Genomic DNA, 15,940 nt, shown 5'->3' on the forward strand with positions numbered 1-15,940 from the left:
TTTTAAATTACAAAAAAAAAAAAAAAAAAAAAAAAAACACTTTTCTTTCAATGTTCTTCTTCTTTCTTTTCTTTCTTTTTGAAGTGTGTGTGTTTGTTTCTTTTCTGATTAAAGGAAGAAATTTGATTTTTGATGAAAGGATTTGCCTTTTCTAGTTTATATTAATGTTTATTAATATCTTTTTTTTTTGGGGGGGGGGGGGGGGTTGATGAGTAAATGGGATTTCTAAATTAAGTCATCATATCGATATACCAAGTTTTATCTTATTGTCCTTTATTAATTTATTAGTTTTTTATTAATTTATTTTTTAATGTTTTATTATTGAGTTTGAAAAATATCTATAAATATTTAAATTTTCAACTCCAATAATAATTATTGAATGATGCTTTACTTAGTGTCTTACTTCGTTTAAAATATTTTCATCTATTCTCACGTGAGATCTAGTCGATCAAAATATCAACATGTCGATGAAAATTTATTATCATGGTTCTACGTACGATATTCTTCAAAATTATTTTTAAATGCATTTTGTCGAGATGGAGTTGAAAGTTGTTGAACTATATTTTTGTCAGTTCAAGTATAGTTTCATAGAATCAATTACCATTTCAAAGTTTGATAGTTTGATCTTTACCCTTCAATTGTTAAACTAAAAAAAAACACTAAGAAACCTTGATCCATTCGATTTTTACTTTTTGAAAATTCATGAACCTCTTGGATAATATTTAATAGTTTTGTACCTTATAGACAATAGATATGTTATATTAACCTATTTAGACAACAAATTGAAAGTTCAAGGATCTATAACACATTTTCTAAAAGAGAAAATATCAATTTTTATCTTAAACTTTGGAGGTTGTATAAATTTGAATACTGGACTAATAATTATATAAATTTAAACTCTAAATGAAACTTATGATTTTAGTTAATTAAACTCCTAAGTTTTTATAAGTTAATCAATTTAAATCTTTTATTACTACGATTATCCTTTAAAATCATCAATGCATTAATTTTCAAACCTGTGTAGATTTTATAAAATGGACAAATAGAGTAAAGACATGAATGATTCTCAAAGAAAATCCTGACTAAAAGTCTAAATTAGTTCACTTATGAAAGTTTAGAACTTACACAATTATAAATTTCACATGAGGTTTTTTCAAATACAACGTAATAAAGCGTGTAAATTGATACACTCATAAAAGTTCAGATTTTAAATTTAGGGTTATATCTAATATTTTTTTTTTATATTTTTAAAAATTTATAGACTTATTGAACACAAATAGAAAGTTCATAAGGTAAACGTGTAATCTAAATCATTTTTTTTTTATTTTGCATTTGTATGTTATTGTGTTTTTTTACATATAAATATATCATAAATTAAAGTGATTATATACCTCAAATAGAATCTTAAAAACTTTATAGAAATCCAACCAATAGAAAAATCTAGATAATAATCTCTCTCTCTCCATTTTCTTTACTCATGATACATAAGCCTTTTTGTACAAATTATTAACTTTAATTTGAAATGAATTATTTGGAAAATCAAGTAAATTTGTGAATTCAAATGGGATAAAATAAAATAAGAATTTAGTGTACTTTTAAAGTCTAAAACCAGAAATGATTTGGTGTGAAAGTTAATGAACTTTCAAAGCTAACTAACGATCGTTATTATTATTTTTTAAATAAGGGTATAATTTGGTCAACTGCCAAGCTGTTATGTAATTATCAAAACTTGTTAAATTAATTTCACTTCTAATATTTTATATTGGTATCTTCTTCATTTGTCTTTATTTTCCGAAAGCAAAATTTCACAACATTATATTTGTTTTATTCCTAAAATATTCTTTATTTACTCACAAATTTTACATTGTAATATAAAAATAAAAAATAAAAAAAATCCATGAATTTTAAAATGTTATATTTTTACCCCTAATTTTGAATCTAGTTTTTATTTAGGTTCTTAAGTTTCAAAATGTTATATTTTTACCCTTAATTTTGACTTTAATTTTCATTTTTACCGTAGATTTTTAGATTTTACACTTTGGTCCTTGAGTAATTAATGCTTGCTCTTGAAACTTAGGGGACTAAACTCAATTTAAGGATAAAAATATAATATTTCAAATCTAGGAACTAATTGAAAGAAACACTTAAAACTCAAGGATTAAAAAATTATTTTTTAAAAAAGAAAAGTAATAAGAGCAAAAGATTAAAGTTATTTTGATAACTATTTGATTTTTATATTTTTTTGGTTGAAAATTAAGCTTATAAAAATTATTTTAACCTGTAAGTTTCTATGTTTAGTTTTCTACTTCAACTAATGTTTTTAAAAAACAAGTCAAGTTTTGAAAATATTAGTAGAAAAAAGTAGTTTTGTTTTTCGAATTTGACTAGTAATCAAGTGTTTTTCTTTTAATAAATGTGAAAAACCACGACGGAAAGTTTGGGAGTCACTGTCATCATTAAATCGGCTTGATCCAACTTGACTTTAAACCGTGAAGATGCTCAATCCAAACTCAAACCCAATGGGCTTAAGACATTGCTTAGGCATGTATAGAAGATCATTAATATTTGATGTAAAAAAATTATGATTGAAGAGTATGGCTAATAGGAATTTAACATTGATAGATTGCTATTCACATGCAGAAGTATATTAGTGATAGACTCCTATCGCTTGATATGAATCTATCATAGATACATTCTATATAATTGATAGGGCTTTTATCATTGATAGCACGTGTCCAGTTAAAGTGAGGATAATTTAGTAATTTTTTAGTTTTTAAAAAATGATTTTCCTATACCTGCAAATTATTATAAATTTTGTTATATTTAGAATACTTCTACCTTATTTTACTATATGTGCAATAACCCTTAGATTAACCCATTAAATATTGATTAATTTTTTAAAAAAGAGTTTATTTTAAAACTTTACCTTTTTTTTTTTAATGTTATTCAAGTTATTGTTATTATAAAATTTTGGTTTAGCATATTATTGTTTAATTTTTTTTAATAGTTTTTAATGCTTCTAAGAAAATTTATATCGACTAAAAACTATAATATCTAAAAAGAAACCCTTAAACCACCATAATTCGTGTAAACATAACATTGAAGATAATATAATCAACATCATTTACAACAATAATGAGATCAAATAAACAAAAAGAGTTAAAAGACTATTTTAAAATATAAAAAGTTAAGTCAATTTATTTATAAATATAAAAGAATATTATTATCTGTGATAGATAGTATTATTGACACTGATAAACGATACTAATAGACAATGTTACATTGTTATATTTAAAAATATTTCTAACCGTTTTTTTCATTTAAAACAATTATTTAAGCATTGATGATAAATATTTTGAAATTATTTCTAAATAGAAATAAATAAAATGCTTAGCTAATTCCATATGGCTAATAAAAAAAAAATCTTCTTTCAATTTTTTGATCTTTCCATTCATTACTCATGGATCGTTCTTTGCCTAATTCTTTCCATTATATCAACGAATAATCTATAATAAGTCGCAAATCCAGATCAACTAATCGTTCTCGTATAGCACCAGCTCCGGTAGAAATTTCTCAATTTCGAAGTTTTTGGGAATAACAAATAGTCCACAAAGTGCAATTTGTATTAACTTAAGGTCCTTAACGGAAAAAACAACTTTTTCCAGAACAGATGAAAAAAGATACTTCACTGTGGCATTTTCGCAATAAGTATGAACTTTTTCTTTTCCTTTTTCGTTTACATTTGAGACAAATTGTAATTTGTGTCGGATACCCTTTCTTTTTCAATCTTTACATATGTGCCCGTTTATTTAAGAATAATGATGGTCGTGGTGCATTTCCACGTGTTTGATTATGATTTGATATAAGTTCGACGAATTAATTTTTCAAAAATCAATACAATTTCCCCCCCTTATTTCGCTACAATCTTTTATGAAATTTATGAGAAGAAAAATTTGATTGAAAAATTGAAAGTGTAATGGGAGGGGAAATTAAGAAAATATTAGATGTATACATTTATTTTGACAACAGGAAAATGTTAGTATATTTATTAAAAGAATAAACGTATTAATGTAATATTTATATATCCATTATTGATTAGCTAGTTTATGTATTTTCCATTGGATAGTCATCTTATTTTTTAAAGTTTTGTTCCAAAATGATATGGTTTTTAATTTTCAAAATTTATTTTTATTATTTTCACTTTTGTTAAAAGAAATACTTCAATGTATAGCATAATTTTAAAATAAAAAAAATTCAATTTTTTTTTTTAAATTTCAAAACTAGCTTGACTTTTCAAAACATTAGTAGAAAGTGACTTATAAAATAATCGAAACTTTTGGGTGGAAGTAGTGTTTAATCATAAGTTTAATTTTCAAAAACGGAAAATAAAAAACTAAGGAGTTATTTGGGGCGCATGGTTGGTTATAATAATCTATGGTTATTGTAATATGTGTGGTTATAATAGTCTGTATTTGGAGTGTAAACTGTTTTTGTCTGGGTTCAAATAATCAGTGATTCGGATGCAAACGATTTTAGTCTAAGATCAAGAAGCCTGTGTTTGGATGCATATTATTTTAGTCCAAGTTTAAAGTTTATGTATTTGGGTTGCTGATTTGTTAAACATAGAGTTTTTAAGTTTGAGTTTAGGTTTTAGGGTTTTTTTTTTTTTTTTTTTTTTTTTGTATTATACAAGTATTAGTAGCTTAAATATCATATTTTGTAAATAGAAAAAAAAAATTCCACTAATTTTTAAAAATGAATTAGATTTTAAGTTATGCTATTCTCCATCCATTTGGTCATTTTGAGATGTGACAATACAAGACATGCACAAAATACGTGAGATTCAACTAAAAATTCATATCATTAATTAAGTACGAAAACTACATATTTGGAGGTGTACAAAAGTAATAAATTCTCTAACTCCATAATATTACACAAAAGCGTATATTTAAGAGAAACAATGTTGTCAAGTATAGGCCAATGACACAAAAAATATTGTCAACTTAAATACATGATAAAAAAAATGATAGCAGGTTATCATTCAAAAACAACTCCAGAAGAATATTTGATCAAACGTGTTTTTGTGGAAGAACTTGCAATACTGTAAAATAAGTTATTATGTTAAATGAATTGAATTAAAATGTATAATCATCGTAAAAGATTCCTTTGGAATTTTTTTTTTTAAAATCTTATTCTCTAGTTCAATTTTGTGAATGATTTTTTTTTTCCATATACACAATTTTCTTGCTTTAAACTTTGATGGGACCCATGAAACAAGCTATATATTAGAGTGCGTATGGATTGACTAGGAAAAAATGTTTTTTTTAAGTCATTTTAATTTAAAACTTTTCATGAAAATGATTTAAAATCAAAACACTCATGTGTTTGTTACATTTTTTTTAAAAGTATTTTTATTCTCAAGTGTGTTTGATTTTCTATATCAGAAAATATTTCTAATAATATTGAGTTACTATAAAAGAAGACTATTAAACACTATGAACTGTTTGCCAGAGTGATCATCAGAGTTGGTCACCAAATGTGAACGTCGGAGTTGGTCGTTGAAGATAGTTGTTCGAGATGATCATTGCCAAAATTGGACATCAGATATAGTCTTCGTTGGAGGTTGCCAAATTGATCATGAGAGATGGTCACAGGAGATGGTTGTTGCCTCCCTATTTTCCTAACACACACTCCAAACTTTAAACAGGCTTTATAGTGTGCTCAACCCATTTTAATTTGGGGTTGAATGGTTATCGAGAACTAGTGATACTAAACCTTTTTATGTTTAATTATTTTTTGGAATTTTAAAAATATATCTTTTTGTAAATCTAGAATATAACTTTGAAAATAGTTTACAGAGATAAAGACAATTATTTATTATTATTTTTTTTAATAAAGATAAAGACGATGAGTATCATTCAACTATGAAAAAATTTATAGATTTTTCTTTAAATAGTGAGTATAATTCAACAATAGGTACATGTACTATCTCCATTAAGGTCGGAAGATTAAAGTCTTCTATTCCATTTGTTGTACTTGAAAAAATTGAGATTTAATAATAATTTATCAGATAATTGCAACTCATTAGTCTTCGACAACAAGCCCTTTTCTTCAAATCTAATTAGATGAGCTCTTTTGATGGCGATAGTATGGCTCACTTTTTTCTTTCAGTGTCTTCTCGACGTTAGCCCTTCATTTCAGGCCCATTTATAGCAATGTAAGATGGGCTCCCAGGGTCCTTCAAGATAAATTTTGATGTTGTTGTTACCAATGAGGATTTGAGCATTGGAGTTGTCATTCATGACTCAAATAATGACATTTGATGATCTGTTGAAAAATTACAAATCTTTGGATAGCTCTATTGAGCTCAAGGAAGTGATTGCTCTGCATGAAGATATTTCAAAGGTGTTAACTAGCATTCACCTTTTTTGGGCTAAGATAGATTCAAAGATCCTTTGGAAACTCCTAATTAGATCTATCTGTTATCCCAACTGTTGGAAGGTACCAATGTGTAGCGGAAGAAACCAGGATCCATAAGCACTCTAATACATTAATTTTGGCAGAAAAGAAAACATGCTTCAACAGAAAAAAAATGGGTTTCATGACATAGAACTTCCTCTAAGCTTCGATTCAGCTGCAAATCTCCACAGGATCTTGTTGTAGACCACCCCAAGATCTTCCTTACTATCCTCTTGGAGCTCAATATTGAGTAGTGGAACTCAAAATAAGCTGGAATTAAGAGAATTTGGAGAAGTTCACAGCAGCAACCATGTAGAAGAACATCCTCCTCTCAAATTTTCTCAAAATTTTGTTCGGTTGCTCTCTCTCCAAAACACTCCAAAATCTTCTATATATTGCAGAGATTCATGCAAAGAAGTTTATTGCATGAGATGCACCTCATGCTTGGAGTTAATGAAGAGTTAAAGTGAATTGCTAGTAAGCTAGTTCATGGAATAAATGGAAAATCAATTTTTCCAACTTTGTGTTTTTCTTTTCTTTTTCAATTTTATTAAAACTGATTTCAAAAATTAATTTTATTTAATAAAATTGAAAAATATTATTAATTTTACAAAATTAATTTCATAAATTAATTTTCTTTAATAAAATTAATAAATAATTATTTAAACAATTTAAATAATTCTAATTAATTTAATATCAAATATTAAATTAATTNATAATTATTTAAACAATTTAAATAATTCTAATTAATTTAATATCAAATATTAAATTAATTTTTAACACAATTCCATTTTTAAATATTTAAATCTTATTTCTCCAAATTCATTTAATTCTAATTTGAATACTTCAAATTAACTTATCACACTATTCTAGAGCTTATCCATTTACGAACTAGTAGGGGACCTTGCGGACCTACAAATCATAGGCTCCAACGATCCGAGATTAATCGGCTAAACTCATTATACCAATCTAACCCCCATTCGTTATCTAATGGGTGATTCCACTAAAGGCCATAGCTGAACTCCCCTCACTGTAGATATATTATGTCCACTCGATATTACCATAATTAGTAAATTAACCCTTCACATGTTGCTCGTAATAACGATTGGGTCGAATCTCTTATTCATCCGGTCTTATCCCTAAAATGGTAAGCTTATTGAGCAGAGGCAATTAGTCTACTATCACCGTTTGCAGATCAAAGGATAATCCCGAACAAACAGGAGTTCATAGTTAGCTCAGGATTAAGGTTAAGTTACCTAGGTCATCGCTTTGAAATAGTCAGTCTTAAATAGTAAACAACATTATAAAGTAAGAGTGATAGGTTTTTGTGGTCCAATTTTGCACAAAACTCATTTGCACAGGACACCCTCACTCCTTATGTCTCAACATGCACGAATTAGGATCACTTCGTATGTAGCACTTTACAACTCTTTGTAACAACTACAGAGTAGACCGCATCCAATAGTGTTACCAGAATAAGGTACTCAATCTTATTCGTATACTATAGATCATTTTGACTATTTACTCGAACCTGATTCACTTGTATGTCTCCACTTGAATCATCACGAACTCGTCGTGGACCATCGTTAGAGTCTTCCTTACTATTCTCCAGCCTTAGAACGATTTTTGGGATCTGAAATTGTGATTAATTTAAGAGGAAAAGTGAATTTGAGAGAGTTTTGGTGCTTTGGGTTTGAGAGAACAATTCACTTTCAAAAACCATGCAAAAGAACCTTTTCCTCAGTAACCTTTAAACTATTTAAAGAGGGAAATCATGCAAATCAAATGCATCTCATGTTGACACCATATTAAGCACTAATTAAGTGGATTCATGAGGTGTTTTGCTTAGTAAGAATTGTGAGAAAAACCCACTAACCCTAAATTCTATTTAAAATTTGATTTTCAAATAAATCAAATTAAAAAGAATTTTAATTTTAAATAAAAATAATTCAAATAATTAATTCTAAATAAAATTTCTTAAAACCAATTTTAAATAAAATTAATTCTAATAATTAATTTTAAATAATTAATTAAACCATTTAACTAATAGAATTAATTTAATATCAAATATAAATTATTAAAACACCAATCTTGATCATGAATTCCTATTCATGTATATAATATTTAAATCATATTTAAATATTTCCGACCCTCCATATTGTTTAATTCAACAATTAAACTATAATTATGTCAATTATATCGCATATAATTAAATCTTATTCCCTAAACCGAATTTGGACGTTTCAGAGCTTGTAGGGGACCTAATGGACCTACAGATCATGAGCTCCAATGATCCGAGATTAACTGGCTAAACTCTTTAACCTAATTAACCAACATTCGTTAATTAATGGGACATTCCACTAAAGCCCAATAGCTGCATTTTTCTCACTGTAGATATATTTATGTCCACTTTATTTAACCATGATTAGTAAGTCGATTCTACACAGGTTGTTCATAATTATAGTTGGGTCAAAATTACTATTTTACTCATGTAATTACATCATATTCCTTAAGTCCCACTGTTCCTTTAATGAACAATTGGTTTGTGGTCCAACCATTAAACTGAGTTTCTCTCGGACCAATAAGAAGGTGGGGCCCCTTGTTCAAGACCCGGAGTCAGCACTTAAGAGAACAACCTATCTACTATCCCTAGAATCAGGTAGGAGTAAATTTCATCTTGCAGGACTGCGTCCCCAACTATCTACTCGGCCTTACCCCTAAAATGGAAGGCTTATTAAGTCGGCGATGTTGAGTCACTCTCACCATGCAGATTAAAGGATAATCCCGAATAAATAGAAGTTCATAGTTAGCTTAGGATTAAGATTGAGTTACCTAGGTCATCAAATTTAAATAGTCAGCCTTACCAGTAAACAGTGTTATAAAGTAAAAGTAACTATTTCGTGGTCCAGTCTTATGCAAGCTCATTGCATAGAAAACCTCCACTCGCATGTCTCCACATGAACTATTATGAATCACATGTTTATGTCAAATACAAAGTGAGCCACATCCATAGTATTCTTAGGTTAAGTATCCCTATACTATAGACCGTTTTGGCTATTATTCGAACTTGATCTACTTTTATGTCTCCACATATACTTTAAGTATTTATGCTATAGCTAGGGGTTCTTAGTTTATTGGATTTAGAGTTAAAAAGTGCAATTCACATATTCAATAACATATTTACTGAATAAACCTTAATTACATCTTTATTGCAAAATAGAATATATTTAATCTTTACAAACCACAAGTTTTAGGACATAAAACCCAACAAACTCCCACTTGGACGAAAACTCCAGTGGGATTACATATATACAATGTTGAGTGTGAAAGAAAGAACATAAATACAATAAACTAAGACATCACATATTCATGACCTCTCCCACTTTCCCTAGATTTACATAACCTGTAGTCTTAGACTCACTAGGTGACCCTCAAACACTTTAGCCGTGATGGCCTTTTTAAACGGACCAGTAATGTTTTCTTCTAAGGCTATCTGTGTTACGATCACATCTCCTCGATGCATTATCTCCTGATGAGATGGTCTTTGCGCTCAATGTGCTTTCCATGCTAAGGACTTCTGGTTTCTTTGGAATTTGCAACTGCACCACCATTGTCACAATAGAGGATGATAGACAGATGCATATTCAGAACTACTTCCAGATCAGTTAAGAACTTTTTAAGCCATACTGCTTCCTTTGCTGCTTCACATGCACGTACTCTACTTCCATGGTGGAGTCAACAATACCATTTTGCTTTATACTTCTCTAAATTATAAATCCTCCATTTAGTGTGAACATTGATCCTGGAGTTGACTTCATCAAATCTATATCGGTCTAAAACTTAAAGTCAGTGTATCCTGTAAGGATCAGATCCTTAGCACCATACACGAGTATATAGTCCTTCGTTCTCTGAAGATACTTGAGGATATTTAATGACAGTCCAATGATCATATCCTGGACTGGACTGAAACCTGCTGATAATTCCCACTACGTAGCATATATAAAGTCGTGTACATAATATGACTTGCATTAGACTACCAACTACTGATGCATAGGGAATACATTTCATGTTTTCAACTTCTTGAGGTGTCCTGGGACAATGTTCCTTTAACAGATGAATTTTATACCTAAAAGGTAACAAACCCCTCTTGGAATTCTACATCTTATATCTAAACAACATCTTGTCTATATAAGATGCTTAAGACAGGGCTAACTCTTACGATTTTGAAATTTGGATTCTAAGGACAAACTGAGCTTCTTCCAAATCTTTCATTTGGAATTGCGTTGTTAGCCATTGCTTAATGCCAGTTAGTTATCCTACATCATTTTCAACGAGTAGGATGTCATCAACATATAGTACTAGGAAAGCTACAATCTTGTTAACAATCTTCTTGCAGACACAAGATTTGTCAAATTCTGTTCAAAGATTTCATCGCAGTGTCAAACCTTATATTCCTGGATCTAGAAGCTTGTTTCAACCCATAAATGGATCATTTTAGGTTGCAAACTTTTTGCTCTTGACCCTATTCAATGAACCCCTCTGGTTGAGCCATATAGATACTTTCTTCAAGATTGTCATTTAAAAAGGTTGTCTTGACATCCATTTTCCAAATCTCATAATAAAAAAAAGCAACTATGGACAAAAGTAATCTAATCGACTTTAGCATGGCAACAGAAGTGAAGGTTGTTTCATAGTCCACCTTTTCTCTTTGGGTATAACATTTTGCCATAACTCTTACCTTAAAGTTTTGTACCTTACCGACTTGATCTCGTTTGCTCTAGTAGATCTATTTACAACCAATAGATTTTACCCCATCCGGCTGATCTACAAGTTCTCAAACCGAATTGAAGTACATAGACTCCATTTCGAGGTCCATGGCTCTGATCTCAGTCTTCATCATTCATTGCCTGTTTAAAGGTCTGGATCCTCAATGTCATCATTAGGTATGATGACCTAAGCTCCTGTTAAACTCATGTAATGGTTAGGCTGTTGAACCTTCTCACTACGTTGAGGCTTTCTCAATTCTTGAAAGGATGTGATGGACCAAAATTACCAGCTTCATCAACAACTCTTGTTAAAGAATCGGCCTGATCAACAACTCTTGTTAAAGAACCAGTATGATCAACAACTCTTATTGGTTTACCTGTAGCTTCTTTGGAAATTTCATTCAATACTATCTTTACTGCGAGGTTGATGATCTCTCATGTGGTTTTCCTCTAAGAATGTAGCGTTTGTCAATACAAACACTTTATCATCTTGAGGATCATAAAACAGACCACCTTTTGTTTTCTTGGGGTATCCTACAAATAGGCACAGTTTTGAATGACATTCTAACTTATTCAAATTTTGCACCAACACATGTGTCAGGCATCCCCAAATCTTGAAGTGATGTAAACTACCTTTACTCCCTCTCCATAATTCATAAGGTGTTTCACAAACATTTTTTTGAAGGAGCTATGTTCAAAATGTATTCCGCAGTCTGTACTGCATATCCCCAAAACAAATTAGGCAATTGGGCATAGCTCATGATTGAATGAACCATGTCTAATAGGGTTCTATTCTGCCTCTCCAATACACCATTCTAATGAGGTGTACCAGGTACTGTAAATTGAGACTGGATTCCATGTTCTATCAAATAGTTCTGAAATTTTAAGTCTATATACTCTTCACCTCGATCTGATTGAAGTGTTTTAATTGTTTTACCTAACAGATTCTCAACCTTAACCTTATACTCCTTGAAATTTTCAAGGGTTTTAGACTTATGATGCATTAGGTAAACATAGTAATACCTTAAACAATCATCAATAAAACAAATGAAATATTCATACCCTCTTCGTGCTTGGACATTTATCGAACCACTAGAGATCCGAATGCACGAGTTCTAAGGTTTTTTTTTGGCTCTAAGTGCTTTTCCTGTAAAAGATCTTTTGGTCATCTTACCCTCAAGATATGACTCACATGAAGGTAAAGAATTGTCTTCTAATTGACTTAGGAGTTCATTATTAACCAATCTCTCAATTCTATTGAGATTAATGTATCCAAGTCTTAAGTGCCAAAGATAGGTATTAAAAGAAACTTTTCGCCTTTTATTTTGGGTTTCAGCTGTTTTAAATATCCCAGTATTCAAAATAGCTTTTTCCTCAGTTGGTTTTAACACAAGTTGTTTTCAAGTTTTGCAGAACATATTTGAACACCTGTTGAGCTAATGAACACTTCATTAAAATCAAAAGATACTTTATACAATTTTTTCCAACAAACATGAGATGGATATCCTTCTCATATCAGGCATCTTGATCTTGGAATATAAGGTTTGATACTGCGATCAAATCTTATGGCTTTGATCAGAACGTTTATGAGCCTTGTGTCTACAAGAAAATCATCAACAGTTCAGTAGTTTTCCTAGTGGTATATTTAGATGATATCCTACTCATTGGGAATGATGTAGGTTTACTGACTATAGTTAAGAACTAGCTAGCGATCTAATTCCAAATAAAAGATTTGGGAGAGACTCAGCTTGTTCTTAGTATTCACATCTTTCGAGATCGAAAGAACAAAATGCTAGCACTGTCCCAAGCATCATATATTGACAAGATGTTGATCAAATATTCGATGTAGAACTCCAGCAGGGGCTTATTACTTTTCAGGCACGGAGTTACATTGTCTAAGGAACAGTGTCCTAAGACACCTCAAGAGGTTGAGAAAATGAGACGGGTCCCCTATGCCTTTGCCATAGGCAGTTTGATGTATGCGATGTTATGTACTAGACCTGACATCTGTTATGCAGTGGGGATAGTTAATAGATATCATTCTAATCCAGGATATGATCACTGGACAACCGTCAAGAACATACTCAAGTATCTACGGACGTGCTCGTGTATGGTTTTAAGGATTTGACCCTTACAGGATACACAAACAAGTATCTACGGACGTGCTCGTGTATGGTTTTAAGGATTTGACCCTTACAGGATACACAAACTCTGATTTTCAGACTGATAGAGATTTTTGGAAATCCACTCAGGATCAGTATTCACTTTTAACGGAGGGGTTGTAGTATGGCGAAACACCAAGCAAGGGCGCATACTCCACCATGGATAGCGGATTGTGAAGCTGTTAAGAAGGCCGTTTGGCTCAGAAAATTCCTAATTGATCTGGAAATTATTCCAGACATGTCTAATCCCATCACACTTTATTGTGATAATAGTGGTGCTCTGGCAAATTCTCGTGAGCCTAGGGGTCATAAGCGCGACAAGCACATTGAGCGGAAATACCATCTTATCTGGGAGATTGTGCATTGAGGGCTAGCTTCGGAGCACAACGTTGCTGACCCATTTACGAAGGTCCTCACGGCTATAATGTTTGAGGGTCACCTCCAAAGTATGGGTTTATGAGATAGACCACGACTGGACTAGGGCAAGTGGGAAATCTTGTACTAGGTATATTGTGCCCTAGTTTAATTTTTTGTGCACTTGTAATTTGATTATCTTGTACACCTCACTAGCTTTAAGACAAGTTAGAGATTGTTAGGGTTGGTGCCCTAAATCTCGTAGAGTTCTATAGTTTGTGAACCTTGTATGAACAAATATTTCAGTGGTTAATGATATTTGATATTTTATTCACTTTGCCTATGAAATATATGACATTTTAGTTGCATTAACCACAAACCAATAAACTAACATCCATGGTTATTATTGTAACTTAAACATGCATGTGGAGATATACAAGTGGATCATGTTTAAGTGATAACCTAAATGGTCTGTAGTATATAGATAAAGTTGGATACCTTATCCTTGTGACACTATGAGTATGACCCACTTTGTGGGCATTACAAATGTTGTAAAATGCTACAAATGATCTAATCCTAATTATTCATGTATTATACATGCAAACGGGGATATTCTGTACAAAGGAGTTTATATAAGACCAGACCACGAAATGTTTAGTCTCGTTATATCCAATGGACACAGAAATATATCTGTAGTGAGAAATGTGTAGCTATCAATTTTTAGTGGAGTACCCAGCAGTTAACAGATGGTGGATAAAGTAATTGAAGAGTTTAATTATTTATTCACGTACCGTTGGAGCTTCAAGCTACAGGTCCATAAAGTCCCCTTGGTAGCTCAAAGCATTTAAGTTGAGAATCAGTTTTTGGGTTAATTTGAAATGTTCAAATTAATAAGAGAAAATTTAATTATATATGATATAATTAAATTAATTTAATTATTTATGATATAGTTGACATAATGTATTTGATACATTATAGTTTAGTTGGAGGAACAAATATTTGAATATGATTCAAATATATTTTCTATGAATAAGATTTATAGTTATTAAATTTAATATAAATATGATTTATATTAAATGTCATAAAATAGTGAAAAAGAACAATGGTTTATATATTGTATATGATGCAATATTAAAACTATAGGTCATAAATATAATATGATAAATTATTATATTATATTATTAATTATTTGATAATTAATTCCATTTTTCTCTCTAACCACCCTTAGTGGGAAGTTAATTGGTTTTATGGAAAAATAGGATATATGCAAATATGATTTTTATTATTCCAGTAGAAAAAAGTTACACGATCAAGATTCTACACGACAACATTGAGAGCCTATGCGATAGACTCGGTTAACTAAACGATTGAGAATTTTTCTATGCGATAGAGAGTTTGCCTCCTCGATCGTCTTCCTCCTCCAACTCTAAACTCTCCTCTAACCAAAATTAGCCAAGCCCCCACTTCTAGATTCTCACACTGAGAATACCAAGGTCACCAAGTGGCAGTGTTCTTCTTTGATTTGAGTTGTGTTGTTGTTTGCTGTTGTTTGTTTGGAGTGTTCGTGCTTGTTCGACGCATTCGTGAATGAGTTAGATCGAGGGATTAACACGAAGAAGGGTTCTTCGAAGGTATAATCTCTAAACTCTTGTTTATTTATTAAAAAACATGTTGTAATTTATATCTTATGCATAAGATGTCTTTTTTACTGTGAATATATGCGTTCAATCGAAATGGGATTTGGACGATTCGCTTCTGCTCAAAGGTTCTCTGTCAAAAGAGATCCTTCAATTTTCCCTTTGCCCTTCTTCTTCATTGGAATACTCTTATTCTGTGAAGTGGAAGGTCCAGACTTTGTTCCTAAGGATGATCCCTTTTGGAACTTATTTGAGGTAATAACATTTGCTTCCCCTTCTTGTCCCTTACTCTTCATAAGAGACTTGTAAGTCTGGACCTCATTTAAAAGAGTTGTCAGATTATATTCAATTTTATTCATCGTTGCTTTCATACGGAATTGCAGTTCGGAAGAGATTCCATGAGAAACTGGCTTGGATCTTTTCATCTATGACAATGTCGTTTGCCTCCGCCACATCGAAGTGGACCATCATATCTAGAACATGTTCTTTAACAAAGGTTCTTTCCTTCATGTGGGAGTTGTAAATGTACTTAAGAGCATCATAGCTGACAGTATGAACGGTT

Source organism: Benincasa hispida, chromosome 10 (assembly GCF_009727055.1).
Source record: "Benincasa hispida cultivar B227 chromosome 10, ASM972705v1, whole genome shotgun sequence".
Lineage (NCBI taxonomy): Eukaryota > Viridiplantae > Streptophyta > Magnoliopsida > Cucurbitales > Cucurbitaceae > Benincasa > Benincasa hispida.